Genomic DNA, 27262 nt, shown 5'->3' with positions numbered 1-27262 from the left:
CCAATGCACTGGTTGCCAGCTTTTAAAATGTTCTACATCATAGGCTATTTTTCTTACATTCTTATTTTGTCAGACCATTGGAAGGTCTTCTAGTATAAAACCGTTTTTTGAAATCTTCCCTCAGCCTGAACACTCTTAGCTGTTTTTGTGTCAATAAAAATGTTTGTGTTTTCAGTGCGAAACATTCCTGAAGTATGTTCATGAAAGCATTAATGCAGAACATTTCTTAAGCATAGTCAGGAAAGCAATGTTAGGTCAGTGGTAGTTTTTTCGACTGGCTTGTGGGAGAGCAGAAAGGTTCTGCTCAGTAGACTACATTTAAAAGAGTCTTTCATGTAAGCATTGGTGGTTCAGTGGTAGAATTCTTGCCTGCCACGCGGGAGACCCGGGTCCGATTCCCGGCCAATGCAGCAGTTGCCAGCTTTTAAAATGTTCTACATCATAGGCTATTTTTCTTACATTCTTATTTTGTCAGACCGTTGGAAGGTCTTCTAATATAAAACAGTTTTGTGAAATCTTCCCTCAGCCTGAACACTATTAGCTTATTGAGTGTCAGGAAAAAAAATGTTGTGTTTTCAGTGCGAAACATTCCTGAAGTATGTTCATTAAAGCATTAATGCAGAACATTTCTTAAGCATAGTCAGGAAAGCAATATTAGGTCAGTGGAAGTTTTTTCGACTGGCTTGTGGGAGAGCAGAAACGTTTTTGGAGAGCAGTATACTACATTTCAAATGTAAATTGCATGTAAGCATTAGTGGTTCAGTGGTAGAATTCTCGCCTGCCACGCGGGAGACCCGGGTCCGATTCCCGGCCAATGCACTGGTTGCCAGCTTTTAAAATGTTCTACATCATAGGCTATTTTTCTTACATTCTTATTTTGTCAGACCATTGGAAGGTCTTCTAGTATAAAACAGTTTTTTGAAATCTTCCCTCAGCCTGAACACTCTTAGCTGTTTTTGTGTCAATAAAAATGTTTGTGTTTTCAGTGCGAAACATTCCTGAAGTATGTTCATGAAAGCATTAATGCAGAACATTTCTTAAGCATAGTCAGGAAAGCAATGTTAGGTCAGTGGTAGTTTTTTCGACTGGCTTGTGGGAGAGCCGAAAGGTTCTGCTCAGTAGACTACATTTAAAAAAGTCTTTCATGTAAGCATTGGTGGTTCAGTGGTAGAATTCTCGCCTGCCACGCGGGAGACCCGGGTCCGATTCCCGGCCAATGCAGCAGTTGCCAGCTTTTAAAATGTTCTACATCATAGGCTATTTTTCTTACATTCTTATTTTGTCAGACCGTTGGAAGGTCTTCTAATATAAAACAGTTTTGTGAAATCTTCCCTCAGCCTGAACACTATTAGCTTATTGAGTGTCAGGAAAAAAATGTTGTGTTTTCAGTGCGAAACATTCCTGAAGTATGTTCATGAAAGCATTAATGCAGAACATTTCTTAAGCATAGTCAGGAAAGCAATGTTAGGTCAGTGGTAGTTTTTTCGACTGGCTTGTGGGAGAGCAGAAAGGTTCTGCTCAGTAGACTACATTTAAAAGAGTCTTTCATGTAAGCATTGGTGGTTCAGTGGTAGAATTCTCGCCTGCCACGCGGGAGACCCAGGTCCGATTCCCGGCCAATGCAGCAGTTGCCAGCTTTTAAAATGTTCTACATCATAGGCTATTTTTCTTACATTCTTATTTTGTCAGACCATTGGAAGGTCTTCTAGTATAAAACAGTTTTGTGAAATCTTCCCTCAGCCTGAACACTCTTAGCTGTTTTTGTGTCAATAAAAATGTTTGTGTTTTCAGTGCGAAACATTCCTGAAGTATGTTCATTAAAGCATTAATGTAGAACATTTCTTAAGCATAGTCAGGAAAGCAATGTTAGGTCAGTGGAAGTTTTTTTGACTGGCTTGTGGGAGAGCAGAAAGGTTTTTGGAGAGCAGTATACTACATTTCAAATGTGACTTGCATGTAAGCATTGGTGGTCCAGTGGTAGAATTCTCGCCTGCCACGCGGGAGACCCGGGTCCGATTCCCGGCCAATGCAGCAGTTGCCAGCTTTTAAAATGTTCTACATCATAGGCTATTTTTCTTACATTCTTATTTTGTCAGACCGTTGGAAGGTCTTCTAATATAAAACAGTTTTGTGAAATCTTCCCTCAGCCTGAACACTATTAGCTTATTGAGTGTCAGGAAAAAAATGTTGTGTTTTCAGTGCGAAACATTCCTGAAGTATGTTCATTAAAGCATTAATGCAGAACATTTCTTAAGCATAGTCAGGAAAGTAATGTTAGGTCAGTGGAAGTTTTTTCGACTGGCTTGTGGGAGAGCAGAAAGGTTTTTGGAGAGCAGTATACTACATTTCAAATGTGACTTGCATGTAAGCATTGGTGGTTCAGTGGTAGAATTCTGGCCTGCCACGCGGGAGACCCGGGTTCTGTTCCTGGCCAATGCAGCAGTTGCCAGCTTTTAAAATGTTCTAAATCATAGGCTATTTTTCTTACATTCTTATTTTGTCAGACCATTGGAAGGTCTTCTAGTATAAAACAGTTTTTTGAAATCTTCCCTCAGCCTGAACACTCTTAGCTGTTTTTGTGTCAATAAAAATGTTTGTGTTTTCAGTGCGAAACATTCCTGAAGTATGTTTATGAAAGCATTAATGCAGAACATTTCTTAAGCATAGTCAGGAAAGCAATGTTAGGTCAGTGGTAGTTTTTTCGACTGGCTTGTGGGAGAGCAGAAAGGTTCTGCTCAGTAGACTACATTTAAAAGAGTCTTTCATGTAAGCATTGGTGGTTCAGTGGTAGAATTCTCGCCTGCCACGCGGGAGACCCGGGTCCGATTCCCGGCCAATGCAGCAGTTGCCAGCTTTTAAAATGTTCTACATCATAGGCTATTTTTCTTACATTCTTATTTTGTCAGACCGTTGGAAGGTCTTCTAATATAAAACAGTTTTGTGAAATCTTCCCTCAGCCTGAACACTATTAGCTTATTGTGTGTCAATAAAAAAAGTTTGTGCTTTCAGTGCGAAACATTCCTGAAGTATGTTCACTAAAGCATTAATGCAGAACATTTCTTAAGCATAGTCAGGAAAGCAATGTTAGGTCAGTGGAAGTTTTTTCGACTGGCTTGTGGGAGAGCAGAAAGGTTTTTGGAGAGCAGTATACTACATTTCAAATTTGACTTGCTAGTAAGCATTGGTGGTTCAGTGGTAGAATTCTAGCCTGCCACGCGGGAGACCTGGGTCCGATTCCTGGCCAATGCACTGGTTGCCAGCTTTTAAAATGTTCTACATCATAGGCTATTTTTCTTACATTCTTATTTTGTCAGACCATTGGAAGGTCTTCTAGTATAAAACAGTTTTTTGAAATCTTCCCTCAGCCTGAACACTCTTAACTGTTTTTGTGTCAATAAAAATGTTTGTGTTTTCAGTGCGAAACATTCCTGAAGTATGTTCATGAAAGCATTAATGCAGAACATTTCTTAAGCATAGTCAGGAAAGCAATGTTAGGTCAGTGGTAGTTTTTTCGACTGGCTTGTGGGAGAGCAGAAAGGTTCTGCTCAGTAGACTACATTTAAAAGAGTCTTTCATGTAAGCATTGGTGGTTCAGTGGTAGAATTCTCGCCTGCCATGCGGGAGACCCGGGTCCGATTCCCGGCCAATGCACTGGTTGCCAGCTTTTAAAATGTTCTACATCATAGGCTATTTTTCTTACATTCTTATTTTGTCAGACCATTGGAAGGTCTTCTAGTATAAAACAGTTTTTTGAAATCTTCCCTCAGCCTGAACACTCTTAGCTGTTTTTGTGTCAATAAAAATGTTTGTGTTTTCAGTGCGAAACATTCCTGAAGTATGTTTATGAAAGCATTAATGCAGAACATTTCTTAAGCATAGTCAGGAAAGCAATGTTAGGTCAGTGGTAGTTTTTTCGACTGGCTTGTGGGAGAGCAGAAAGGTTCTGCTCAGTAGACTACATTTAAAAGAGTCTTTCATGTAAGCATTGGTGGTTCAGTGGTAGAATTCTCGCCTGCCACGCGGGAGACCCGGGTCCGATTCCCGGCCAATGCAGCAGTTGCCAGCTTTTAAAATGTTCTACATCATAGGCTATTTTTCTTACATTCTTATTTTGTCAGACCGTTGGAAGGTCTTCTAATATAAAACAGTTTTGTGAAATCTTCCCTCAGCCTGAACACTATTAGCTTATTGTGTGTCAATAAAAAAAGTTTGTGCTTTCAGTGCGAAACATTCCTGAAGTATGTTCACTAAAGCATTAATGCAGAACATTTCTTAAGCATAGTCAGGAAAGCAATGTTAGGTCAGTGGAAGTTTTTTCGACTGGCTTGTGGGAGAGCAGAAAGGTTTTTGGAGAGCAGTATACTACATTTCAAATTTGACTTGCTAGTAAGCATTGGTGGTTCAGTGGTAGAATTCTAGCCTGCCACGCGGGAGACCTGGGTCCGATTCCTGGCCAATGCACTGGTTGCCAGCTTTTAAAATGTTCTACATCATAGGCTATTTTTCTTACATTCTTATTTTGTCAGACCATTGGAAGGTCTTCTAGTATAAAACAGTTTTGTGAAATCTTCCCTCAGCCTGAACACTCTTAACTGTTTTTGTGTCAATAAAAATGTTTGTGTTGTCAGTGCGAAACATTCCTGAAGTATGTTCATGAAAGCATTAATGCAGAACATTTCTTAAGCATAGTCAGGAAAGCAATGTTAGGTCAGTGGTAGTTTTTTCGACTGGCTTGTGGGAGAGCAGAAAGGTTCTGCTCAGTAGACTACATTTAAAAGAGTCTTTCATGTAAGCATTGGTGGTTCAGTGGTAGAATTCTCGCCTGCCATGCGGGAGACCCGGGTCCGATTCCCGGCCAATGCACTGGTTGCCAGCTTTTAAAATGTTCTACATCATAGGCTATTTTTCTTACATTCTTATTTTGTCAGACCATTGGAAGGTCTTCTAGTAAAAAACAGTTTTTTGAAATCTTCCCTCAGCCTGAACACTCTTAGCTGTTTTTGTGTCAATAAAAATGTTTGTGTTTTCAGTGCGAAACATTCCTGAAGTATGTTCATGAAAGCATTAATGCAGAACATTTCTTAAGCATAGTCAGGAAAGCAATGTTAGGTCAGTGGTAGTTTTTTCGACTGGCTTGTGGGAGAGCAGAAAGGTTCTGCTCAGTTGACTACATTTAAAAGAGTCTTTCATGTAAGCATTGGTGGTTTTTTCGACTGACCCGGGTCCGATTCCCGGCCAATGCAGCAGTTGCCAGCTTTTAAAATGTTCTACATCATAGGCTATTTTTCTTACATTCTTATTTTGTCAGACCATTGGAAGGTCTTCTAGTATAAAACAGTTTTGTGAAATCTTCCCTCAGCCTGAACACTCTTAGCTGTTTTTGTGTCAATAAAAATGTTTGTGTTTTCAGTGCGAAACATTCCTGAAGTATGTTCATTAAAGCATTAATGCAGAACATTTCTTAAGCATAGTCAGGAAAGCAATGTTAGGTCAGTGGAAGTTTTTTCGACTGGCTTGTGGGAGAGCAGAAAGGTTTTTGGAGAGCAGTATACTACATTTCAAATGTGACTTGCATGTAAGCATTGGTGGTTCAGTGGTAGAATTCTTGCCTTCCATGCGGGAGACCTGGGTCCGATTCCCGGCCAATGCAGCAGTTGCCAGCTTTTAAAATGTTCTACATCATAGGCTATTTTTCTTACATTCTTATTTTGTCAGACCGTTGGAAGGTCTTCTAATATAAAACAGTTTTGTGAAATCTTCCCTCAGCCTGAACACTATTAGCTTATTGTGTGTCAATAAAAAAAGTTTGTGTTTTCAGTGCGAAACATTCCTGAAGTATGTTCATTAAAGCATTAATGCAGAACATTTCTTAAGTATAGTCAGGAAAGCAATGTTAGGTCAGTGGAAGTTTTTTCGACTGGCTTGTGGGAGAGCAGAAAGGTTTTTGGAGAGCAGTAGACTACATTTCAAATGTGACTTGCATGTAAGCGTTGGTGGTTCAGTGGTAGAATTCTTGCCTGCCACGCGGGAGACCCGGGTCCGATTCCAGGCCAATGCAGCAGTTGCCAGCTTTTAAAATGTTCTACATCATAGGCTATTTTTCTTACATTCTTATTTTGTCAGACCATTGGAAGGTCTTCTAGTATAAAACAGTTTTTTGAAATCTTCCCTCAGCCTGAACACTCTTAGCTGTTTTTGTGTCAATAAAAATGTTTGTGTTTTCAGTGCAAAACATTCCTGAAGTATGTTCATGAAAGCATTAATGCAGAACATTTCTTAAGCATAGTCAGGAAAGCAATGTTAGGTCAGTGGTAGTTTTTTCGACTGGCTTGTGGGAGAGCAGAAAGGTTCTGCTCAGTAGACTACATTTAAAAGAGTCTTTCATGTAAGCATTGGTGGTTCAGTGGTAGAATTCTCGCCTGCCACGCGGGAGACCCGGGTCCGATTCCCGGCCAATGCAGCAGTTGCCAGCTTTTAAAATGTTCTACATCATAGGCTATTTTTCTTACATTCTTATTTTGTCAGACCATTGGAAGGTCTTCTAGTATAAAACAGTTTTGTGAAATCTTCCCTCAGCCTGAACACTCTTAGCTGTTTTTGTGTCAATAAAAATGTTTGTGTTTTCAGTGCGAAACATTCCTGAAGTATGTTCATTAAAGCATTAATGCATAACATTTCTTAAGCATAGTCAGGAAAGCAATGTTAGGTCAGTGGTAGTTTTTTCGACTGGCTTGTGGGAGAGCAGAAAGGTTCTGCTCAGTAGACTACATTTAAAAGAGTCTTTCATGTAAGCATTGGTGGTTCAGTGGTAGAATTCTCGCCTGCCACGTGGGAGACCAGGGTCCGATTCCCGGCCAATGCAGCAGTTGCCAGTTTTTAAAATGTTCTACATCATAGGCTATTTTTCTTACATTCTTATTTTGTCAGACCGTTGGAAGGTCTTCTAATATAAAACAGTTTTGTGAAATCTTCCCTCAGCCTGAACACTATTAGCTTATTGTGTGTCAGGAAAAAAATGTTGTGTTTTCAGTGCGAAACATTCCTGAAGTATGTTCATTAAAGCATTAATGCAGAACATTTCTTAAGCATAGTCAGGAAAGCAATGTTAGGTCAGTGGTAGTTTTTTCGACTGGCTTGTGGGAGAGCAGAAAGGTTCTGCTCAGTAGACTACATTTAAAAGAGTCTTTCATGTAAGCGTTGGTGGTTCAGTGGTAGAATTCTTGCCTGCCACGCGGGAGACCCGGGTCCGATTCCCGGCCAATGCACTGGTTGCCAGCTTTTAAAATGTTCTACATCATAGGCTATTTTTCTTACATTCTTATTTTGTCAGACCATTGGAAGGTCTTCTAGTATAAAACAGTTTTTTGAAATCTTCCCTCAGCCTGAACACTCTTAGCTGTTTTTGTGTCAATAAAAATGTTTGTGTTTTCAGTGCGAAACATTCCTGAAGTATGTTCATGAAAGCATTAATGCAGAACATTTCTTAAGCATAGTCAGGAAAGCAATGTTAGGTCAGTGGTAGTTTTTTCGACTGGCTTGTGGGAGAGCAGAAAGGTTCTGCTCAGTAGACTACATTTAAAAGAGTCTTTCATGTAAGCATTGGTGGTTCAGTGGTAGAATTCTCGCCTGCCACGCGGGAGACCCGGGTCCGATTCCCGGCCAATGCACTGGTTGCCAGCTTTTAAAATGTTCTACATCATAGGCTATTTTTCTTACATTCTTATTTTGTCAGACCATTGGAAGGTCTTCTAGTATAAAACAGTTTTTTGAAATCTTCCCTCAGCCTGAACACTCTTAGCTGTTTTTGTGTCAATAAAAATGTTTGTGTTTTCAGTGCGAAACATTCCTGAAGTATGTTCATGAAAGCATTAATGCAGAACATTTCTTAAGCATAGTCAGGAAAGCAATGTTAGGTCAGTGGTAGTATTTTCGACTGGCTTGTGGGAGAGCAGAAAGGTTCTGCTCAGTAGACTACATTTAAAAGAGTCTTTCATGTAAGCATTGGTGGTTTTTTCGACTGACCCGGGTCCGATTCCCGGCCAATGCAGCAGTTGCCAGCTTTTAAAATGTTCTACATCATAGGCTATTTTTCTTACATTCTTATTTTGTCAGACCATTGGAAGGTCTTCTAGTATAAAACAGTTTTGTGAAATCTTCCCTCAGCCTGAACACTCTTAGCTGTTTTTGTGTCAATAAAAATGTTTGTGTTTTCAGTGCGAAACATTCCTGAAGTATGTTCATGAAAGCATTAATGCAGAACATTTCTTAAGCATAGTCAGGAAAGCAATGTTAGGTCAGTGGTAGTTTTTTCGACTGGCTTGTGGGAGAGCAGAAAGGTTCTGCTCAGTAGACTACATTTAAAAGAGTCTTCCATGTAAGCATTGGTGGTTCAGTGGTAGAATTCTCGCCTGCCACGCTGGAGACCTGGGTCTGATTCCTGGCCAATGCAGCAGTTGCCAGCTTTTAAAATGTTCTACATCATAGGCTATTTTTCTTACATTCTTATTTTGTCAGACCGTTGGAAGGTCTTCTAATATAAAACAGTTTTGTGAAATCTTCCCTCAGCCTGAACACTATTAGCTTATTGTGTGTCAATAAAAAAAGTTTGTGTTTTCAGTGCGAAACATTCCTGAAGTATGTTCATTAAAGCATTAATGCAGAACATTTCTTAAGCATAGTCAGGAAAGCAATGTTAGGTCAGTGGAAGTTTTTTCGACTGGCTTGTGGGAGAGCAGAAAGGTTTTTGCAGAGCAGTATACTACATTTCAAATGTGACTTGCATGTAAGCGTTGGTGGTTCAGTGGTAGAATTCTTGCCTTCCATGCGGGAGACCTGGGTCCGATTCCCGGCCAATGCAGCAGTTGCCAGCTTTTAAAATGTTCTACATCATAGGCTATTTTTCTTACATTCTTATTTTGTCAGACCTTTGGAAGGTCTTCTAATATAAAACAGTTTTTTGAAATCTTCCCTCAGCCTGAACACTCTTAGCTGTTTTTGTGTCAATAAAAATGTTTGTGTTTTCAGTGCGAAACATTCCTGAAGTATGTTCATGAAAGCATTAATGCAGAACATTTCTTAAGCATAGTCAGGAAAGCAATGTTAGGTCGGTGGTAGTTTTTTCGACTGGCTTGTGGGAGAGCAGAAAGGTTCTGCTCAGTAGACTACATTTAAAAGAGTCTTTCATGTAAGCATTGGTGGTTCAGTGGTAGAATTCTCGCCTGCCACGCGGGAGACCCGGGTCCGATTCCCGGCCAATGCACTGGTTGCCAGCTTTTAAAATGTTCTACATCATAGGCTATTTTTCTTACATTTTTATTTTGTCAGACCATTGGAAGGTCTTCTAGTATAAAACAGTTTTTTGAAATTTTCCCTCAGCCTGAACACTCTTAGCTGTTTTTGTGTCAATAAAAATGTTTGTGTTTTCAGTGCGAAACATTCCTGAAGTATGTTCATGAAAGCATTAATGCAGAACATTTCTTAAGCATAGTCAGGAAAGCAATGTTAGGTCAGTGGTAGTTTTTTCGACTGGCTTGTGGGAGAGCAGAAAGGTTCTGCTCAGTAGACTACATTTAAAAGAGTCTTTCATGTAAGCATTGGTGGTTCAGTGGTAGAATTCTTGCCTGCCACGCGGGAGACCCGGGTCCGATTCCCGGCCAATGCAGCAGTTGCCAGCTTTTAAAATGTTCTACATCATAGGCTATTTTTCTTACATTCTTATTTTGTCAGACCGTTGGAAGGTCTTCTAATATAAAACAGTTTTGTGAAATCTTCCCTCAGCCTGAACACTATTAGCTTATTGAGTGTCAGGAAAAAAATGTTGTGTTTTCAGTGCGAAACATTCCTGAAGTATGTTCATTAAAGCATTAATGCAGAACATTTCTTAAGCATAGTCAGGAAAGCAATGTTAGGTCAGTGGTAGTTTTTTCGACTGGCTTGTGGGAGAGCAGAAAGGTTCTGCTCAGTAGACTACATTTAAAAGAGTCTTTCATGTAAGCATTGGTGGTTCAGTGGTAGAATTCTCGCCTGCCACGCGGGAGACCCGGGTCCGATTCCCGGCCAATGCACTGGTTGCCAGCTTTTAAAATGTTCTACATCATAGGCTATTTTTCTTACATTCTTATTTTGTCAGACCATTGGAAGGTCTTCTAGTATAAAACAGTTTTGTGAAATCTTCCCTCAGCCTGAACACTCTTAGCTGTTTTTGTGTCAATAAAAATGTTTGTGTTTTCAGTGCGAAACATTCCTGAAGTATGTTCATTAAAGCATTAATGCAGAACATTTCTTAAGCATAGTCAGGAAAGCAATGTTAGGTCAGTGGTAGTTTTTTCGACTGGCTTGTGGGAGAGCAGAAAGGTTTTTGGAGAGCAGTAGACTACATTTCAAATGTGACTTGCATGTAAGCGTTGGTGGTTCAGTGGTAGAATTCTTGCCTGCCACGCGGGAGACCTGGGTCCGATTCCCGGCCAATGAAACAGTTGCCAGCTTTTAAAATGTTCTACATCATAGGCTATTTTTCTTACATTCTTATTTTGTCAGACCATTGGAAGGTCTTCTAGTATAAAACAGTTTTGTGAAATCTTCCCTCAGCCTGAACACTATTAGCTTATTGTGTGTCAATAAAAAAAGTTTGTGTTTTCAGTGCGAAACATTCCTGAAGTATGTTCATTAAAGCATTAATGCAGAACATTTCTTAAGCATAGTCAGGAAAGCAATGTTAGGTCAGTGGTAGTTTTTTCGACTGGCTTGTGGGAGAACAGAAAGGTTCTGCTCAGTAGACTACATTTCAATTGTGACTTGCATGTAAGCATTGGTGGTTCAGTGGTAGAATTCTCGCCTGCCACGCGGGAGACCTGGGTCCGATTCCCGGCCAATGCAGCAGTTGCCAGCTTTTAAAATGTTCTACATCATAGGCTATTTTTCTTACATTCTTATTTTGTCAGACCGTTGGAAGGTCTTCTAATATAAAACAGTTTTGTGAAATCTTCCCTCAGCCTGAACACTATTAGCTTATTGAGTGTCAGGAAAAAAATGTTGTGTTTTTAGTGCGAAACATTCCTGAAGTATGTTCATTAAAGCATTAATGCAGAACATTTCTTAAGCATAGTCAGGAAAGCAATATTAGGTCAGTGGAAGTTTTTTCGACTGGCTTGTGGGAGAGCAGAAAGGTTTTTTGAGAGCAGTATACTACATTTCAAATGTGACTTGCATGTAAGCGTTGGTGGTTCAGTGGTAGAATTCTTGCCTGCCACGCGGGAGACCCGGGTCCGATTCCCGGCCAATGCAGCAGTTGCCAGCTTTTAAAATGTTCTACATCATAGGCTATTTTTCTTACATTCTTATTTTGTCAGACCATTGGAAGGTCTTCTAGTATAAAACAGTTTTTTGAAATCTTCCCTCAGCCTGAACACTCTTAGCTGTTTTTGTGTCAATAAAAATGTTTGTGTTTTCAGTGCGAAACATTCCTGAAGTATGTTCATGAAAGCATTAATGCAGAACATTTCTTAAGCATAGTCAGGAAAGCAATGTTAGGTCAGTGGTAGTTTTTTCGACTGGCTTGTGGGAGAGCAGAAAGGTTCTGCTCAGTAGACTACATTTAAAAGAGTCTTTCATGTAAGCATTGGTGGTTCAGTGGTAGAATTCTCGCCTGCCACGCGGGAGACCCGGGTCCGATTCCCGGCCAATGCAGCAATTGCCAGCTTTTAAAATGTTCTACATCATAGGCTATTTTTCTTACATTCTTATTTTGTCAGACCGTTGGAAGGTCTTCTAATATAAAACAGTTTTGTGAAATCTTCCCTCAGCCTGAACACTATTAGCTTATTGAGTGTCAGGAAAAAAATGTTTTTTTCAGTGCGAAACATTCCTGAAGTATGTTCATTAAAGCATTAATGCAGAACATTTCTTAAGCATAGTCAGGAAAGCAATGTTAGGTCAGTGGAAGTTTTTTCGACTGGCTTGTGGGAGAGCAGAAAGGTTTTTGGAGAGCAGTATACTACATTTCAAATGTGACTTGCATGTAAGCATTGGTGGTTCAGTGGTAGAATTCTGGCCTGCCACGCGGGAGACCCGGGTCCGATTCCCGGCCAATGCAGCAGTTGCCAGCTTTTAAAATGTTCTAAATCATAGGCTATTTTTCTTACATTCTTATTTTGTCAGACCATTGGAAGGTCTTCTAGTATAAAACAGTTTTGTGAAATCTTCCCTCAGCCTGAACACTCTTAGCTGTTTTTGTGTCAATAAAAAATTTGTGTTTTCAGTGCGAAACATTCCTGAAGTATGTTCATTAAAGCATTAATGCAGAACATTTCTTAAGCATAGTCAGGAAAGCAATGTTAGGTCAGTGGTAGTTTTTTCGACTGGCTTGTGGGAGAGCAGAAAGGTTCTGCTCAGTAGACTACATTTAAAAGATTCTTTCATGTAAGCATTGGTGGTTCAGTGGTAGAATTCTCGCCTGCCACGCGGGAGACCCGGGTCCGATTCCCGGCCAATGCAGCAGTTGCCAGCTTTTAAAATGTTCTACATCATAGGCTATTTTTCTTACATTCTTATTTTGTCAAACCGTTGGAAGGTCTTCTAATATAAAACAGTTTTGTGAAATCTTCCCTCAGCCTGAACACTATTAGCTTATTGAGTGTCAGGAAAAAAATGTTTTTTTCAGTGCGAAACATTCCTGAAGTATGTTCATTAAAGCATTAATGCAGAACATTTCTTAAGCATAGTCAGGAAAGCAATGTTAGGTCAGTGGAAGTTTTTTCGACTGGCTTGTGGGAGAGCAGAAAGGTTTTTGGAGAGCAGTATACTACATTTCAAATGTGACTTGCATGTAAGCATTGGTGGTTCAGTGGTAGAATTCTGGCCTGCCACGCGGGAGACCCGGGTCCGATTCCCGGCCAATGCAGCAGTTGCCAGCTTTTAAAATGTTCTAAATCATAGGCTATTTTTCTTACATTCTTATTTTGTCAGACCATTGGAAGGTCTTCTAGTATAAAACAGTTTTGTGAAATCTTCCCTCAGCCTGAACACTCTTAGCTGTTTTTGTGTCAATAAAAAATTTGTGTTTTCAGTGCGAAACATTCCTGAAGTATGTTCATTAAAGCATTAATGCAGAACATTTCTTAAGCATAGTCAGGAAAGCAATGTTAGGTCAGTGGTAGTTTTTTCGACTGGCTTGTGGGAGAGCAGAAAGGTTCTGCTCAGTAGACTACATTTAAAAGATTCTTTCATGTAAGCATTGGTGGTTCAGTGGTAGAATTCTCGCCTGCCACGCGGGAGACCCGGGTCCGATTCCCGGCCAATGCAGCAGTTGCCAGCTTTTAAAATGTTCTACATCATAGGCTATTTTTCTTACATTCTTATTTTGTCAAACCGTTGGAAGGTCTTCTAATATAAAACAGTTTTGTGAAATCTTCCCTCAGCCTGAACACTATTAGCTTATTGAGTGTCAGGAAAAAAATGTTGTGTTTTCAGTGCGAAACATTCCTGAAGTATGTTCATTAAAGCATTAATGCAGAACATTTCTTAAGCATAGTCAGGAAAGCAATGTTAGGTCAGTGGTAGTTTTTTCGACTGGCTTGTGGGAGAGCAGAAAGGTTCTGCTCAGTAGACTACATTTAAAAGAGTCTTTCATGTAAGCATTGGTGGTTCAGTGGTAGAATTCTTGCCTGCCACGCGGGAGACCCGGGTCCGATTCCCGGCCAATGCAGCAGTTGCCAGCTTTTAAAATGTTCTACATCATAGGCTATTTTTCTTACATTCTTATTTTGTCAGACCGTTGGAAGGTCTTCTAATATAAAACAGTTTTGTGAAATCTTCCCTCAGCCTGAACACTATTAGCTTATTGAGTGTCAGGAAAAAAAATGTTGTGTTTTCAGTGCGAAACATTCCTGAAGTATGTTCATTAAAGCATTAATGCAGAACATTTCTTAAGCATAGTCAGGAAAGCAATATTAGGTCAGTGGAAGTTTTTTCGACTGGCTTGTGGGAGAGCAGAAACGTTTTTGGAGAGCAGTATACTACATTTCAAATGTAAATTGCATGTAAGCATTAGTGGTTCAGTGGTAGAATTCTCGCCTGCCACGCGGGAGACCCGGGTCCGATTCCCGGCCAATGCACTGGTTGCCAGCTTTTAAAATGTTCTACATCATAGGCTATTTTTCTTACATTCTTATTTTGTCAGACCATTGGAAGGTCTTCTAGTATAAAACAGTTTTTTGAAATCTTCCCTCAGCCTGAACACTCTTAGCTGTTTTTGTGTCAATAAAAATGTTTGTGTTTTCAGTGCGAAACATTCCTGAAGTATGTTCATGAAAGCATTAATGCAGAACATTTCTTAAGCATAGTCAGGAAAGCAATGTTAGGTCAGTGGTAGTTTTTTCGACTGGCTTGTGGGAGAGCCGAAAGGTTCTGCTCAGTAGACTACATTTAAAAAAGTCTTTCATGTAAGCATTGGTGGTTCAGTGGTAGAATTCTCGCCTGCCACGCGGGAGACCCGGGTCCGATTCCCGGCCAATGCAGCAGTTGCCAGCTTTTAAAATGTTCTACATCATAGGCTATTTTTCTTACATTCTTATTTTGTCAGACCGTTGGAAGGTCTTCTAATATAAAACAGTTTTGTGAAATCTTCCCTCAGCCTGAACACTATTAGCTTATTGAGTGTCAGGAAAAAAATGTTGTGTTTTCAGTGCGAAACATTCCTGAAGTATGTTCATGAAAGCATTAATGCAGAACATTTCTTAAGCATAGTCAGGAAAGCAATGTTAGGTCAGTGGTAGTTTTTTCGACTGGCTTGTGGGAGAGCAGAAAGGTTCTGCTCAGTAGACTACATTTAAAAGAGTCTTTCATGTAAGCATTGGTGGTTCAGTGGTAGAATTCTCGCCTGCCACGCTGGAGACCCAGGTCCGATTCCCGGCCAATGCAGCAGTTGCCAGCTTTTAAAATGTTCTACATCATAGGCTATTTTTCTTACATTCTTATTTTGTCAGACCATTGGAAGGTCTTCTAGTATAAAACAGTTTTGTGAAATCTTCCCTCAGCCTGAACACTCTTAGCTGTTTTTGTGTCAATTAAAATGTTTGTGTTTTCAGTGCGAAACATTCCTGAAGTATGTTCATTAAAGCATTAATGTAGAACATTTCTTAAGCATAGTCAGGAAAGCAATGTTAGGTCAGTGGAAGTTTTTTTGACTGGCTTGTGGGAGAGCAGAAAGGTTTTTGGAGAGCAGTATACTACATTTCAAATGTGACTTGCATGTAAGCATTGGTGGTCCAGTGGTAGAATTCTCGCCTGCCACGCGGGAGACCCGGGTCCGATTCCCGGCCAATGCAGCAGTTGCCAGCTTTTAAAATGTTCTACATCATAGGCTATTTTTCTTACATTCTTATTTTGTCAGACCGTTGGAAGGTCTTCTAATATAAAACAGTTTTGTGAAATCTTCCCTCAGCCTGAACACTATTAGCTTATTGAGTGTCAGGAAAAAAATGTTGTGTTTTCAGTGCGAAACATTCCTGAAGTATGTTCATTAAAGCATTAATGCAGAACATTTCTTAAGCATAGTCAGGAAAGCAATGTTAGGTCAGTGGAAGTTTTTTCGACTGGCTTGTGGGAGAGCAGAAAGGTTTTTGGAGAGCAGTATACTACATTTCAAATGTGACTTGCATGTAAGCATTGGTGGTTCAGTGGTAGAATTCTGGCCTGCCACGCGGGAGACCCGGGTTCTGTTCCTGGCCAATGCAGCAGTTGCCAGCTTTTAAAATGTTCTAAATCATAGGCTATTTTTCTTACATTCTTATTTTGTCAGACCATTGGAAGGTCTTCTAGTATAAAACAGTTTTTTGAAATCTTCCCTCAGCCTGAACACTCTTAGCTGTTTTTGTGTCAATAAAAATGTTTGTGTTTTCAGTGCGAAACATTCCTGAAGTATGTTTATGAAAGCATTAATGCAGAACATTTCTTAAGCATAGTCAGGAAAGCAATGTTAGGTCAGTGGTAGTTTTTTCGACTGGCTTGTGGGAGAGCAGAAAGGTTCTGCTCAGTAGACTACATTTAAAAGAGTCTTTCATGTAAGCATTGGTGGTTCAGTGGTAGAATTCTCGCCTGCCACGCGGGAGACCCGGATCCGATTCCCGGCCAATGCAGCAGTTGCCAGCTTTTAAAATGTTCTACATCATAGGCTATTTTTCTTACATTCTTATTTTGTCAGACCGTTGGAAGGTCTTCTAATATAAAACAGTTTTGTGAAATCTTCCCTCAGCCTGAACACTATTAGCTTATTGTGTGTCAATAAAAAAAGTTTGTGCTTTCAGTGCGAAACATTCCTGAAGTATGTTCACTAAAGCATTAATGCAGAACATTTCTTAAGCATAGTCAGGAAAGCAATGTTAGGTCAGTGGAAGTTTTTTCGACTGGCTTGTGGGAGAGCAGAAAGGTTTTTGGAGAGCAGTATACTACATTTCAAATTTGACTTGCTAGTAAGCATTGGTGGTTCAGTGGTAGAATTCTAGCCTGCCACGCGGGAGACCTGGGTCCGATTCCTGGCCAATGCACTGGTTGCCAGCTTTTAAAATGTTCTACATCATAGGCTATTTTTCTTACATTCTTATTTTGTCAGACCATTGGAAGGTCTTCTAGTATAAAACAGTTTTTTGAAATCTTCCCTCAGCCTGAACACTCTTAACTGTTTTTGTGTCAATAAAAATGTTTGTGTTTTCAGTGCGAAACATTCCTGAAGTATGTTCATGAAAGCATTAATGCAGAACATTTCTTAAGCATAGTCAGGAAAGCAATGTTAGGTCAGTGGTAGTTTTTTCGACTGGCTTGTGGGAGAGCAGAAAGGTTCTGCTCAGTAGACTACATTTAAAAGAGTCTTTCATGTAAGCATTGGTGGTTCAGTGGTAGAATTCTCGCCTGCCATGCGGGAGACCCGGGTCCGATTCCCGGCCAATGCACTGGTTGCCAGCTTTTAAAATGTTCTACATCATAGGCTATTTTTCTTACATTCTTATTTTGTCAGACCATTGGAAGGTCTTCTAGTATAAAACAGTTTTTTGAAATCTTCCCTCAGCCTGAACACTCTTAGCTGTTTTTGTGTCAATAAAAATGTTTGTGTTTTCAGTGCGAAACATTCCTGAAGTATGTTTATGAAAGCATTAATGCAGAACATTTCTTAAGCATAGTCAGGAAAGCAATGTTAGGTCAGTGGTAGTTTTTTCGACTGGCTTGTGGGAGAGCAGAAAGGTTCTGCTCAGTAGACTACATTTAAAAGAGTCTTTCATGTAAGCATTGGTGGTTCAGTGGTAGAATTCTCGCCTGCCACGCGGGAGACCCGGGTCCGATTCCTGGCCAATGCAGCAGTTGCCAGCTTTTAAAATGTTCTACATCATAGGCTATTTTTCTTACATTCTTATTTTGTCAGACCGTTGGAAGGTCTTCTAATATAAAACAGTTTTGTGAAATCTTCCCTCAGCCTGAACACTATTAGCTTATTGTGTGTCAATAAAAAAAGTTTGTGCTTTCAGTGCGAAACATTCCTGAAGTATGTTCACTAAAGCATTAATGCAGAACATTTCTTAAGCATAGTCAGGAAAGCAATGTTAGGTCAGTGGAAGTTTTTTCGACTGGCTTGTGGGAGAGCAGAAAGGTTTTTGGAGAGCAGTATACTACATTTCAAATTTGACTTGCTAGTAAGCATTGGTGGTTCAGTGGTAGAATTCTCGCCTGCCATGCGGGAGACCCGGGTCCGATTCCCGGCCAATGCACTGGTTGCCAGCTTTTAAAATGTTCTACATCATAGGCTATTTTTCTTACATTCTTATTTTGTCAGACCATTGGAAGGTCTTCTAGTATAAAACAGTTTTTTGAAATCTTCCCTCAGCCTGAACACTCTTAGCTGTTTTTGTGTCAATAAAAATGTTTGTGTTTTCAGTGCGAAACATTCCTGAAGTATGTTCATGAAAGCATTAATGCAGAACATTTCTTAAGCATAGTCAGGAAAGCAATGTTAGGTCAGTGGTAGTATTTTCGACTGGCTTGTGGGAGAGCAGAAAGGTTCTGCTCAGTAGACTACATTTAAAAGAGTCTTTCATGTAAGCATTGGTGGTTTTTTCGACTGACCCGGGTCCGATTCCCGGCCAATGCAGCAGTTGCCAGCTTTTAAAATGTTCTACATCATAGGCTATTTTTCTTACATTCTTATTTTGTCAGACCATTGGAAGGTCTTCTAGTATAAAACAGTTTTGTGAAATCTTCCCTCAGCCTGAACACTCTTAGCTGTTTTTGTGTCAATAAAAATGTTTGTGTTTTCAGTGCGAAACATTCCTGAAGTATGTTCATTAAAGCATTAATGCAGAACATTTCTTAAGCATAGTCAGGAAAGCAATGTTAGGTCAGTGGAAGTTTTTTCGACTGGCTTGTGGGAGAGCAGAAAGGTTTTTGGAGAGCAGTATACTACATTTCAAATGTGACTTGCATGTAAGCATTGGTGGTTCAGTGGTAGAATTCTTGCCTTCCATGCGGGAGACCTGGGTCCGATTCCCGGCCAATGCAGCAGTTGCCAGCTTTTAAAATGTTCTACATCATAGGCTATTTTTCTTACATTCTTATTTTGTCAGACCGTTGGAAGGTCTTCTAATATAAAACAGTTTTGTGAAATCTTCCCTCAGCCTGAACACTATTAGCTTATTGTGTGTCAATAAAAAAAGTTTGTGTTTTCAGTGCGAAACATTCCTGAAGTATGTTCATTAAAGCATTAATGCAGAACATTTCTTAAGTATAGTCAGGAAAGCAATGTTAGGTCAGTGGAAGTTTTTTCGACTGGCTTGTGGGAGAGCAGAAAGGTTTTTGGAGAGCAGTAGACTACATTTCAAATGTGACTTGCATGTAAGCGTTGGTGGTTCAGTGGTAGAATTCTTGCCTGCCACGCGGGAGACCCGGGTCCGATTCCCGGCCAATGCAGCAGTTGCCAGCTTTTAAAATGTTCTACATCATAGGCTATTTTTCTTACATTCTTATTTTGTCAGACCATTGGAAGGTCTTCTAGTATAAAACAGTTTTTTGAAATCTTCCCTCAGCCTGAACACTCTTAGCTGTTTTTGTGTCAATAAAAATGTTTGTGTTTTCAGTGCAAAACATTCCTGAAGTATGTTCATGAAAGCATTAATGCAGAACATTTCTTAAGCATAGTCAGGAAAGCAATGTTAGGTCAGTGGTAGTTTTTTCGACTGGCTTGTGGGAGAGCAGAAAGGTTCTGCTCAGTAGACTACATTTAAAAGAGTCTTTCATGTAAGCATTGGTGGTTCAGTGGTAGAATTCTCGCCTGCCACGCGGGAGACCCGGGTCCGATTCCCGGCCAATGCAGCAGTTGCCAGCTTTTAAAATGTTCTACATCATAGGCTATTTTTCTTACATTCTTATTTTGTCAGACCATTGGAAGGTCTTCTAGTATAAAACAGTTTTGTGAAATCTTCCCTCAGCCTGAACACTCTTAGCTGTTTTTGTGTCAATAAAAATGTTTGTGTTTTCAGTGCGAAACATTCCTGAAGTATGTTCATTAAAGCATTAATGCATAACATTTCTTAAGCATAGTCAGGAAAGCAATGTTAGGTCAGTGGTAGTTTTTTCGACTGGCTTGTGGGAGAGCAGAAAGGTTCTGCTCAGTAGACTACATTTAAAAGAGTCTTTCATGTAAGCATTGGTGGTTCAGTGGTAGAATTCTCGCCTGCCACGTGGGAGACCAGGGTCCGATTCCCGGCCAATGCAGCCGTTGCCAGTTTTTAAAATGTTCTACATCATAGGCTATTTTTCTTACATTCTTATTTTGTCAGACCGTTGGAAGGTCTTCTAATATAAAACAGTTTTGTGAAATCTTCCCTCAGCCTGAACACTATTAGCTTATTGTGTGTCAGGAAAAAAATGTTGTGTTTTCAGTGCGAAACATTCCTGAAGTATGTTCATTAAAGCATTAATGCAGAACATTTCTTAAGCATAGTCAGGAAAGCAATGTTAGGTCAGTGGTAGTTTTTTCGACTGGCTTGTGGGAGAGCAGAAAGGTTCTGCTCAGTAGACTACATTTAAAAGAGTCTTTCATGTAAGCGTTGGTGGTTCAGTGGTAGAATTCTTGCCTGCCACGCGGGAGACCCAGGTCCGATTCCCGGCCAATGCACTGGTTGCCAGCTTTTAAAATGTTCTACATCATAGGCTATTTTTCTTACATTCTTATTTTGTCAGACCATTGGAAGGTCTTCTAGTATAAAACAGTTTTTTTAAATCTTCCCTCAGCCTGAACACTCTTAGCTGTTTTTGTGTCAATAAAAATGTTTGTGTTTTCAGTGCGAAACATTCCTGAAGTATGTTCATGAAAGCATTAATGCAGAACATTTCTTAAGCATAGTCAGGAAAGCAATGTTAGGTCAGTGGTAGTTTTTTCGACTGGCTTGTGGGAGAGCAGAAAGGTTCTGCTCAGTAGACTACATTTAAAAGAGTCTTTCATGTAAGCATTGGTGGTTCAGTGGTAGAATTCTCGCCTGCCACGCGGGAGACCCGGGTCCGATTCCCGGCCAATGCACTGGTTGCCAGCTTTTAAAATGTTCTACATCATAGGCTATTTTTCTTACATTCTTATTTTGTCAGACCATTGGAAGGTCTTCTAGTATAAAACAGTTTTTTGAAATCTTCCCTCAGCCTGAACACTCTTAGCTGTTTTTGTGTCAATAAAAATGTTTGTGTTTTCAGTGCGAAACATTCCTGAAGTATGTTCATGAAAGCATTAATGCAGAACATTTCTTAAGCATAGTCAGGAAAGCAATGTTAGGTCAGTGGTAGTATTTTCGACTGGCTTGTGGGAGAGCAGAAAGGTTCTGCTCAGTAGACTACATTTAAAAGAGTTTTTCATGTAAGCATTGGTGGTTTTTTCGACTGACCCGGGTCCGATTCCCGGCCAATGCAGCAGTTGCCAGCTTTTAAAATGTTCTACATCATAGGCTATTTTTCTTACATTCTTATTTTGTCAGACCATTGGAAGGTCTTCTAGTATAAAACAGTTTTGTGAAATCTTCCCTCAGCCTGAACACTCTTAGCTGTTTTTGTGTCAATAAAAATGTTTGTGTTTTCAGTGCGAAACATTCCTGAAGTATGTTCATGAAAGCATTAATGCAGAACATTTCTTAAGCATAGTCAGGAAAGCAATGTTAGGTCAGTGGTAGTTTTTTCGACTGGCTTGTGGGAGAGCAGAAAGGTTCTGCTCAGTAGACTACATTTAAAAGAGTCTTCCATGTAAGCATTGGTGGTTCAGTGGTAGAATTCTCGCCTGTCACGCTGGAGACCTGGGTCTGATTCCTGGCCAATGCAGCAGTTGCCAGCTTTTAAAATGTTCTACATCATAGGCTATTTTTCTTACATTCTTATTTTGTCAGACCGTTGGAAGGTCTTCTAATATAAAACAGTTTTGTGAAATCTTCCCTCAGCCTGAACACTATTAGCTTATTGTGTGTCAATAAAAAAAGTTTGTGTTTTCAGTGCGAAACATTCCTGAAGTATGTTCATTAAAGCATTAATGCAGAACATTTCTTAAGCATAGTCAGGAAAGCAATGTTAGGTCAGTGGAAGTTTTTTCGACTGGCTTGTGGGAGAGCAGAAAGGTTTTTGCAGAGCAGTATACTACATTTCAAATGTGACTTGCATGTAAGCGTTGGTGGTTCAGTGGTAGAATTCTTGCCTTCCATGCGGGAGACCTGGGTCCGATTCCCGGCCAATGCAGCAGTTGCCAGCTTTTAAAATGTTCTACATCATAGGCTATTTTTCTTACATTCTTATTTTGTCAGACCTTTGGAAGGTCTTCTAATATAAAACAGTTTTTTGAAATCTTCCCTCAGCCTGAACACTCTTAGCTGTTTTTGTGTCAATAAAAATGTTTGTGTTTTCAGTGCGAAACATTCCTGAAGTATGTTCATGAAAGCATTAATGCAGAACATTTCTTAAGCATAGTCAGGAAAGCAATGTTAGGTCGGTGGTAGTTTTTTCGACTGGCTTGTGGGAGAGCAGAAAGGTTCTGCTCAGTAGACTACATTTAAAAGAGTCTTTCATGTAAGCATTGGTGGTTCAGTGGTAGAATTCTCGCCTGCCACGCGGGAGACCCGGGTCCGATTCCCGGCCAATGCACTGGTTGCCAGCTTTTAAAATGTTCTACATCATAGGCTATTTTTCTTACATTTTTATTTTGTCAGACCATTGGAAGGTCTTCTAGTATAAAACAGTTTTTTGAAATTTTCCCTCAGCCTGAACACTCTTAGCTGTTTTTGTGTCAATAAAAATGTTTGTGTTTTCAGTGCGAAACATTCCTGAAGTATGTTCATGAAAGCATTAATGCAGAACATTTCTTAAGCATAGTCAGGAAAGCAATGTTAGGTCAGTGGTAGTTTTTTCGACTGGCTTGTGGGAGAGCAGAAAGGTTCTGCTCAGTAGACTACATTTAAAAGAGTCTTTCATGTAAGCATTGGTGGTTCAGTGGTAGAATTCTTGCCTGCCACGCGGGAGACCCGGGTCCGATTCCCGGCCAATGCAGCAGTTGCCAGCTTTTAAAATGTTCTACATCATAGGCTATTTTTCTTACATTCTTATTTTGTCAGACCGTTGGAAGGTCTTCTAATATAAAACAGTTTTGTGAAATCTTCCCTCAGCCTGAACACTATTAGCTTATTGAGTGTCAGGAAAAAAATGTTGTGTTTTCAGTGCGAAACATTCCTGAAGTATGTTCATTAAAGCATTAATGCAGAACATTTCTTAAGCATAGTCAGGAAAGCAATGTTAGGTCAGTGGTAGTTTTTTCGACTGGCTTGTGGGAGAGCAGAAAGGTTCTGCTCAGTAGACTACATTTAAAAGAGTCTTTCATGTAAGCATTGGTGGTTCAGTGGTAGAATTCTCGCCCGCCACGCGGGAGACCCGGGTCCGATTCCCGGCCAATGCACTGGTTGCCAGCTTTTAAAATGTTCTACATCATAGGCTATTTTTCTTACATTCTTATTTTGTCAGACCATTGGAAGGTCTTCTAGTATAAAACAGTTTTGTGAAATCTTCCCTCAGCCTGAACACTCTTAGCTGTTTTTGTGTCAATAAAAATGTTTGTGTTTTCAGTGCGAAACATTCCTGAAGTATGTTCATTAAAGCATTAATGCAGAACATTTCTTAAGCATAGTCAGGAAAGCAATGTTAGGTCAGTGGTAGTTTTTTCGACTGGCTTGTGGGAGAGCAGAAAGGTTTTTGGAGAGCAGTAGACTACATTTCAAATGTGACTTGCATGTAAGCGTTGGTGGTTCAGTGGTAGAATTCTTGCCTGCCACGCGGGAGACCCGGGTCCGATTCCCGGCCAATGAAACAGTTGCCAGCTTTTAAAATGTTCTACATCATAGGCTATTTTTCTTACATTCTTATTTTGTCAGACCATTGGAAGGTCTTCTAGTATAAAACAGTTTTGTGAAATCTTCCCTCAGCCTGAACACTATTAGCTTATTGTGTGTCAATAAAAAAAGTTTGTGTTTTCAGTGCGAAACATTCCTGAAGTATGTTCATTAAAGCATTAATGCAGAACATTTCTTAAGCATAGTCAGGAAAGCAATGTTAGGTCAGTGGTAGTTTTTTCGACTGGCTTGTGGGAGAACAGAAAGGTTCTGCTCAGTAGACTACATTTCAATTGTGACTTGCATGTAAGCATTGGTGGTTCAGTGGTAGAATTCTCGCCTGCCACGCGGGAGACCTGGGTCCGATTCCCGGCCAATGCAGCAGTTGCCAGCTTTTAAAATGTTCTACATCATAGGCTATTTTTCTTACATTCTTATTTTGTCAGACCGTTGGAAGGTCTTCTAATATAAAACAGTTTTGTGAAATCTTCCCTCAGCCTGAACACTATTAGCTTATTGAGTGTCAGGAAAAAAATGTTGTGTTTTTAGTGCGAAACATTCCTGAAGTATGTTCATTAAAGCATTAATGCAGAACATTTCTTAAGCATAGTCAGGAAAGCAATATTAGGTCAGTGGAAGTTTTTTCGACTGGCTTGTGGGAGAGCAGAAAGGTTTTTGGAGAGCAGTATACTACATTTCAAATGTAGCTTGCATGTAAGCATTGGTGGTTCAGTGGTTGATTTCTCGCCTGCCATGCGGGAGACCCGGGTCTGATTCCCGGCCAATGCAGCAGTTGCCAGCTTTTAAAATGTTCTACATCATAGGCTTTTTTTCTTACATTCTTATTTTGTCAGACCATTGGAAGGTCTTCTAGTATAAAACAGTTTTGTGAAATCTTCCCTCAGCCTGAACACTCTTAGCTGTTTTTGTGTCAATAAAAATGGTTGTGTTTTCAGTGCGAAACATTCCTGAAGTATGTTCATTAAAGCATTAATGTAGAACATTTCTTAAGCATAGTCAGGAAAGCAATGTTAGGTCAGTGGAAGTTTTTTCGACTGGCTTGTGGGAGAGCAGAAAGGTTTTTGGAGAGAAGTATACTACATTTCAAATGTGACTTGCATGTAAGCATTGGTGGTTCAGTGGTAGAATTCTCGCCTGCCACGCGGGTCACCCGGGTCCGATTCCCGGCCAATGCAGCAGTTGTCAGCTTTTAAAATGTTCTACATCATAGGCTATTTTTCTTACATTCTTATTTTGTCAGACCGTTGGAAGGTCTTCTAATATAAAACAGTTTTGTGAAATCTTCCCTCAGCCTGAACACTATTAGCTTATTGAGTGTCAGGAAAAAAATGTTGTGTTTTCAGTGCGAAACATTCCTGAAGTATGTTCATTAAAGCATTAATGCAGAACATTTCTTAAGCATAGTCAGGAAAGCAATGTTAGGTCAGTGGAAGTTTTTTCGACTGGCTTGTGGGAGAGCAGAAACGTTTTTGGAGAGCAGTATACTACATTTCAAATGTGAATTGCATGTAAGCATTGGTGGTTCAGTGGTAGAATTCTCGCCTGCCACGCGGGAGACCCGGGTCCGATTCCCGGCCAATGCACTGGTTGCCAGCTTTTAAAATGTTCTACATCATAGGCTATTTTTCTTACATTCTTATTTTGTCAGACCATTGGAAGGTCTCCTAGTATAAAACAGTTTTTTGAAATCTTCCCTCAGCCTGAACACTATTAGCTTATTGTGTGTCAATAAAAAAAGTTTGTGTTTTCAGTGCGAAACATTCCTGAAGTATGTTCATTAAAGCATTAATGCAGAACATTTCTAAAGCATAGTCAGGAAAGCAATGTTAGGTCGGTGGTAGTTTTTTCGACTGGCTTGTGGGAGAGCAGAAAGGTTCTGCTCAGTAGACTACATTTAAAAGAGTCTTTCATGTAAGCATTGGTGGTTCAGTGGTAGAATTCTCGCCTGCCACGCTGGAGACCTGGGTCTGATTCCCGGCCAATGCAGCAGTTGCCAGCTTTTAAAATGTTCTACATCATAGGCTATTTTTCTTACATTCTTATTTTGTCAGACCGTTGGAAGGTCTTCTAATATAAAATAGTTTTGTGAAATCTTCCCTCAGCCTGAACACTATTAGCTTATTGTGTGTCAATAAAAAAAGTTTGTGTTTTCAGTGCGAAACATTCCTGAAGTATGTTCATTAAAGCATTAATGCAGAACATTTCTTAAGCATAGTCAGGAAAGCAATGTTAGGTCAGTGGAAGTTTTTTCGACTGGCTTGTGGGAGAGCAGAAAGGTTTTTGCAGAGCAGTATACTACATTTCAAACGTGACTTGCATGTAAGCATTGGTGGTTCAGTGGTAGAATTCTTGCCTTATATGCGGGAGACCTGGGTCCGATTCCCGGCCAATGCAGCAGTTGCCAGCTTTTAAAATGTTCTACATCATAGGCTATTTTTCTTACATTCTTATTTTGTCAGACCGTTGGAAGGTCTTCTAATATAAAACAGTTTTGTGAAATCTTCCCTCAGCCTGAACACTATTAGCTTATTGTGTGTCAATAAAAAAAGTTTGTGTTTTCAGTGCGAAACATTCCTGAAGTATGTTCATTAAAGCATTAATGCAGAACATTTCTTAAGCATAGTCAGGAAAGCAATGTTAGGTCAGTGGAAGTTTTTTCGACTGGCTTGTGGGAGAGCAGAAAGGTTTTTGGAGAGCAGTAGACTACATTTCAAATGTGACTTGCATGTAAGCGTTGGTGGTTCAGTGGTAGAATTCTTCCCTGCCACGCGGGAGACCCGGGTCTGATTCCCAGCCAATGCAGCAATTGCCAGCTTTTAAAATGTTCTACATCATAGGCTATTTTTCTTACATTCTTATTTTGTCAGACCATTGGAAGGTCTTCTAGTATAAAACAGTTTTTTGAAATTTTCCCTCAGCCTGAACACTCTTAGCTGTTTTTGTGTCAATAAAAATGTTTGTGTTTTCAGTGCGAAACATTCCTGAAGTATGTTCATGAAAGCAGTAATGCAGAACATTTCTTAAGCATAGTCAGGAAAGCAATGTTAGGTCAGGGGTAGTTTTTTCGACTGGCTTGTGGGAGAGCAGAAAGGTTCTGCTCAGTAGACTACATTTAAAAGAGTCTTTCATGTAAGCATTGGTGGTTCAGTGGTAGAATTCTCGCCTGCCACGCGGGAGACCTGGATCCGATTCCCGGCCAATGCAGCAGTTGCCAGCTTTTAAAATGTTCTACATCATAGGCTATTTTTCTTACATTCTTATTTTGTCAGACCATTGGAAGGTCTTCTAGTATAAAACAGTTTTTTGAAATTTTCCCTCAGCCTGAACACTCTTAGCTGTTTTTGTGTCAATAAAAATGTTTGTGTTTTCAGTGCGAAACATTCCTGAAGTATGTTCATGAAAGCATTAATGCAGAACATTTCTTAAGCATAGTCAGGAAAGCAATGTTAGGTCAGTGGTAGTTTTTTCGACTGGCTTGTGGGAGAGCAGAAAGGTTTTTGGAGAGCAGTATACTACATTTCAAATGTGCCTTGCATGTAAGCATTGGTGGTTCAGTGGTAGAATTCTCGCCTGCCACGCGAGTCACCCGTGTCCGATTCCCGGCCAATGCAGCAGTTGTCAGCTTTTAAAATGTTCTACATCATAGGCTATTTTTCTTACATTCTTATTTTGTCAGACCGTTGGAAGGTCTTCTAATATGAAACAGTTTTGTGAAATCTTCCCTCAGCCTGAACACTATTAGCTTATTGAGTGTCAGGAAAAAAATGTTGTGTTTTCAGTGCGAAACATTCCTGAAGTATGTTCATTAAAGCATTAATGCAGAACATTTCTTAAGCATAGTCAGGAAAGCAATGTTA

At 39.9% G+C, this 27262-nt stretch overlaps 20 non-coding genes across 20 annotated transcripts; all 20 read left to right on the top strand.

Moving 5' to 3' along the window:
• The first annotated feature begins 1150 nt into the window (after positions 1-1150).
• Positions 1151-1221, top strand: trnag-gcc (transfer RNA glycine (anticodon GCC)). The gene has a single exon. It is a non-coding gene; the product is annotated as a tRNA-Gly (tRNA).
• Positions 1222-2770: 1549 nt separating this feature from the next.
• Positions 2771-2841, top strand: trnag-gcc (transfer RNA glycine (anticodon GCC)). The gene has a single exon. It is a non-coding gene; the product is annotated as a tRNA-Gly (tRNA).
• A 739-nt stretch (positions 2842-3580) lies between these two features.
• Positions 3581-3651, top strand: trnag-gcc (transfer RNA glycine (anticodon GCC)). The gene has a single exon. It is a non-coding gene; the product is annotated as a tRNA-Gly (tRNA).
• Positions 3652-3982: 331 nt separating this feature from the next.
• Positions 3983-4053, top strand: trnag-gcc (transfer RNA glycine (anticodon GCC)). The gene has a single exon. It is a non-coding gene; the product is annotated as a tRNA-Gly (tRNA).
• A 739-nt stretch (positions 4054-4792) lies between these two features.
• trnag-gcc (transfer RNA glycine (anticodon GCC)) lies at positions 4793-4863 on the top strand. Its single transcript has one exon. It is a non-coding gene; the product is annotated as a tRNA-Gly (tRNA).
• Positions 4864-6389: 1526 nt separating this feature from the next.
• Positions 6390-6460, top strand: trnag-gcc (transfer RNA glycine (anticodon GCC)). The gene has a single exon. It is a non-coding gene; the product is annotated as a tRNA-Gly (tRNA).
• A 1136-nt stretch (positions 6461-7596) lies between these two features.
• Positions 7597-7667, top strand: trnag-gcc (transfer RNA glycine (anticodon GCC)). The gene has a single exon. It is a non-coding gene; the product is annotated as a tRNA-Gly (tRNA).
• Positions 7668-9188: 1521 nt separating this feature from the next.
• trnag-gcc (transfer RNA glycine (anticodon GCC)) lies at positions 9189-9259 on the top strand. Its single transcript has one exon. It is a non-coding gene; the product is annotated as a tRNA-Gly (tRNA).
• A 734-nt stretch (positions 9260-9993) lies between these two features.
• On the top strand, positions 9994-10064 carry trnag-gcc (transfer RNA glycine (anticodon GCC)). The gene has a single exon. It is a non-coding gene; the product is annotated as a tRNA-Gly (tRNA).
• Positions 10065-11614: 1550 nt separating this feature from the next.
• Positions 11615-11685, top strand: trnag-gcc (transfer RNA glycine (anticodon GCC)). Its single transcript has one exon. It is a non-coding gene; the product is annotated as a tRNA-Gly (tRNA).
• Positions 11686-12421: 736 nt separating this feature from the next.
• trnag-gcc (transfer RNA glycine (anticodon GCC)) lies at positions 12422-12492 on the top strand. Its single transcript has one exon. It is a non-coding gene; the product is annotated as a tRNA-Gly (tRNA).
• A 736-nt stretch (positions 12493-13228) lies between these two features.
• trnag-gcc (transfer RNA glycine (anticodon GCC)) lies at positions 13229-13299 on the top strand. The gene has a single exon. It is a non-coding gene; the product is annotated as a tRNA-Gly (tRNA).
• Positions 13300-14442: 1143 nt separating this feature from the next.
• On the top strand, positions 14443-14513 carry trnag-gcc (transfer RNA glycine (anticodon GCC)). The gene has a single exon. It is a non-coding gene; the product is annotated as a tRNA-Gly (tRNA).
• A 2359-nt stretch (positions 14514-16872) lies between these two features.
• trnag-gcc (transfer RNA glycine (anticodon GCC)) lies at positions 16873-16943 on the top strand. Its single transcript has one exon. It is a non-coding gene; the product is annotated as a tRNA-Gly (tRNA).
• Positions 16944-17682: 739 nt separating this feature from the next.
• trnag-gcc (transfer RNA glycine (anticodon GCC)) lies at positions 17683-17753 on the top strand. The gene has a single exon. It is a non-coding gene; the product is annotated as a tRNA-Gly (tRNA).
• Positions 17754-19279: 1526 nt separating this feature from the next.
• Positions 19280-19350, top strand: trnag-gcc (transfer RNA glycine (anticodon GCC)). Its single transcript has one exon. It is a non-coding gene; the product is annotated as a tRNA-Gly (tRNA).
• Positions 19351-20486: 1136 nt separating this feature from the next.
• On the top strand, positions 20487-20557 carry trnag-gcc (transfer RNA glycine (anticodon GCC)). Its single transcript has one exon. It is a non-coding gene; the product is annotated as a tRNA-Gly (tRNA).
• Positions 20558-22078: 1521 nt separating this feature from the next.
• Positions 22079-22149, top strand: trnag-gcc (transfer RNA glycine (anticodon GCC)). The gene has a single exon. It is a non-coding gene; the product is annotated as a tRNA-Gly (tRNA).
• Positions 22150-24917: 2768 nt separating this feature from the next.
• On the top strand, positions 24918-24988 carry trnag-gcc (transfer RNA glycine (anticodon GCC)). Its single transcript has one exon. It is a non-coding gene; the product is annotated as a tRNA-Gly (tRNA).
• A 740-nt stretch (positions 24989-25728) lies between these two features.
• On the top strand, positions 25729-25799 carry trnai-uau (transfer RNA isoleucine (anticodon UAU)). Its single transcript has one exon. It is a non-coding gene; the product is annotated as a tRNA-Ile (tRNA).
• Positions 25800-27262: the final 1463 nt, after the last annotated feature.

The sequence above is a fragment of the Salminus brasiliensis genome, chromosome 3 (assembly GCF_030463535.1).
Source record: "Salminus brasiliensis chromosome 3, fSalBra1.hap2, whole genome shotgun sequence".
NCBI classification, from domain to species: Eukaryota; Metazoa; Chordata; class Actinopteri; order Characiformes; family Bryconidae; genus Salminus; species Salminus brasiliensis.
Note: the sequence above shows the minus strand (reverse complement) of the source record. Positions and strands in the feature narration are given on the sequence as shown.